This window comes from Daphnia carinata, unplaced genomic scaffold (genome assembly GCF_022539665.2).
Source record: "Daphnia carinata strain CSIRO-1 unplaced genomic scaffold, CSIRO_AGI_Dcar_HiC_V3 NW_026453000.1, whole genome shotgun sequence".
Lineage (NCBI taxonomy): Eukaryota > Metazoa > Arthropoda > Branchiopoda > Diplostraca > Daphniidae > Daphnia > Daphnia carinata.
The window spans coordinates 16,327-19,404 of record NW_026712491.1 but is presented as its reverse complement, the minus strand read 5'-3'; the positions used below and the strand labels follow the sequence as shown (position 1 = coordinate 19,404).

At 39.1% G+C, this 3,078-nt stretch overlaps 1 pseudogene; it reads left to right on the top strand.

Annotated features, from left to right (window-relative positions):
• Positions 1 to 324: 324 nt before the first annotated feature.
• Positions 325 to 2,310, top strand: LOC130690787 (putative sodium-coupled neutral amino acid transporter 10; annotated as a pseudogene).
• Positions 2,311 to 3,078: the final 768 nt, after the last annotated feature.

Genomic DNA, 3,078 nt, shown 5'->3' with positions numbered 1-3,078 from the left:
ACAACTCGAAACGTCAAGCGTTGGTATGATGATGATGGCACCCACAATGATTGGTCCACCAATCATTGGCCCCCCATTCCAATGCAGAACTGAATAGAGATGTAAGAGCTATCAGCTGATGCGAGATGGGGATCATATAGTACAGCAATATGATCTCCATCGGGGCAGGTCTGGAGGATACTAGTATGTCAGTCAAGTGCTTAGCGCAACCTTTTTGGCTATTTTTTCAATAATTAAAATAAAAACTGTCAAACCGAAACTCCTATCTCTGCCGAATATTTAAGCATTTCCTTAACATATAAAAATCTAAGGGCGAAATGAGGAAATAGCCATTATCTGGGCTGCTGCATTGCCTATCTGGTTGTACTTGGCGATCTCGGTCCAGAAATATTAATCAAAATAGGTGTAAATTACTCCTTGCAGTCAGCACGAATACTTATTCTTATGGCAGGTAAGCTCTCTACTGGATGCCAGTGATATTATTTCCATAAGGTTCTAAAATATATAACTTAATCATACACAGGAAATGGCATGTTCATCATATACCTCTGTGCCTCTTGAGAGATATTGAAACATTGGATGTAGTGTCAACAGTTTCTGTGGCTATGTAGTACATGTTATTGGTTTTGAAAGCATGTACATGATTCCCTGCCCTTAATTATGTTTTATGCATCCTTCTACATGAAGTATGCTACCAAAATAACAGTGCAGTTATGACAGATTTTTTTTTCTTTTTCAGTCCTTCTTTGAGGCTGGTGTCCAGGGCCTAACCGAAGGAATGTCTTCAAATATTGAAGTATGGAAAATAGGGGGTGTACTCCAATGCGTACCGATATTTTCCATGGCTTTATGATGCCAAACGTGAGTGGAAATATTTAAATTGACAAGGAGAATGCCAGATTTAATGATCAGCTTTTTAAATGCATAGGCAGGTGTTCGAAGTATACCAGAACCTTCCCTAAAAGCAATGGATCGAGTAATATCGACAGCCATTGATTTGTGCACTTTTATGTACATGGGGGTAGGAATAGCTGGCTACCTAGCCTTTGCGGATACGCATTTTACTGGCAAGTCAACATATTGTAAACTTTTTGCCTAGGAAAATCTGACGAATTTCATTGGGTCATATTTTGTCTCGACTAGGCAATATCCTCATAAGTTTTGCGCCGTCTTTTGTAACTGACCTTATGAAAGTGGGATTCCTGCTATCGATTATCTTGAGCTTTCCGTCGTGTGTTTTGCCCTGCAGGACAAGCTTTCATTCATTAGTGTATGGAAAGGTAAAGCGTTAATTCATTGATGATGTAATCGTTATGCCAAAGTGTTTGCTTTTGTTTGTTTTTTAAGTTGAGGAATCCCTTCAGACGTCTGAAACTAGTGGCGGGATGTCAGGAGGAACAACCGGCTCACTTTCGGATTTCCGTTTCAAAATCCTGACATTCATAATCGTCACGGCAACCTTAATAATAGGTAAAGTTTATTGAAATCTAGTACAATAAGATGAAAAAGAAAATATAAATGTCGATTGGTGTCTGTTGGTATCTGCATTCCGAATGTCGAGTTCGTTTTAGGTCTGGTGGGTGCCACTTCAGGAACGGCAGTTTGTTGTGTTGCGCCTGCGTGGATTTATCTGCAAGTTGTCCCATCGACTTCTGGTGAACGCTGGATTGCCAAAGTGGGTCTTCGAAGAATTTTGTCACTCGCAATAACTAAAGAATTCTCCGTGCGTTAGGTACTGTTCGTGTGCGGATTGATTATTCTTCTTTTGGGCACCGCTGCCAATATTTATGCAGAGGAAGAATACTCGGAAACTCACGCTGAGGTCATCATTCCGCCTAGTTTAAGGGAAATCGAAGCCAAATTTGACCTTCCGTTGCCTCAGTCATCGCCAGCAGTAGTCATGATGGACAACTTCAACAGACTTGGTGATAATTCCTTCAATGATCCTCTTACCTTCAATAGGTCAGCATTCGGTTTGGGATTTCATTCCCAGATTATCGTTTAAGTTGTTGTGTTTTTCGTCTCGCTTTTTTATTCTTATTCAATACTATCATTAGGACAATTTGATCTACTACATAGATCTTTTATTTACTGGTTTTCGTTCATTTTCAGGAGAAAAAAACGAAGAATTGGGATCCAATAATGATGTAACAGCCGCGATTGAAGAATTAGCAATTTCAAATATTAGTCTGGCGGTTGTGCAATCGGCAGTTCCAGCAGTCCAGATACAAATAAACCGTTGCATTAATCCATAGAGAGAACTACCACAAGCTCCCACAGTGCACGTGTGCTTCCCCTCAACGTGAAGTGAAACAGGTGAAAACCATCGAGATAAAAGTACCAAGATCAGTTTGGTGCTCAACCAATCTGATTGTGTGTGCAAAACTGTGTTATTCCTGTGTGAGCAATTACTGAAGTCAAAAGCGGACTTTCTACGTATAATCTGCGGTATTTACACCATAAGAAAGGAGACTAACAAATAGCATATCGAGATGAGATACATTGACTATATAATAATATTATGACTCAAGCTATAGAAGAGAGAATTCATGTGTGAATTTAGTCCAAGGTTGAGCATCGAACTGGGTTTCAACCTTAGTATGTTGATACCCGCAGCCAGACGCTTTACAAATAAGCTATGATAGTTATACAGTCGCTGATCAGACTGGCAAATAGCATAGCAAGAAGAAAACATTGACTATACAAAATGATCGTGCGTTGACTCAAGGTATACGAGACTGAAATTATATGTGACTATAGCTCAATGGTTGAGTATCGGCAAGCTATGCCGAATATTAGGGTTTAATACCCAATAGTTGCAGAAAGTGTAATTGGTGTCATGTGTGTGTGTATGTTTCTGGTGTCAATTATGTAAATGTGTCAGTTGTAATAAAATGTGTGTGATGTATAAATGTTTCCTAATAATTAATAATACAAAATTACAATGTAATCATGGGTTGTTAATGCCATTGACAGTCATTTGCCATGATTGTGTAGCTGAAGATAGTTGCGTAAGACGAAGTAGGAAAAAAAATCGCCGTATCGTGATACAGAAAAAAATACAATTAACTCAATGTA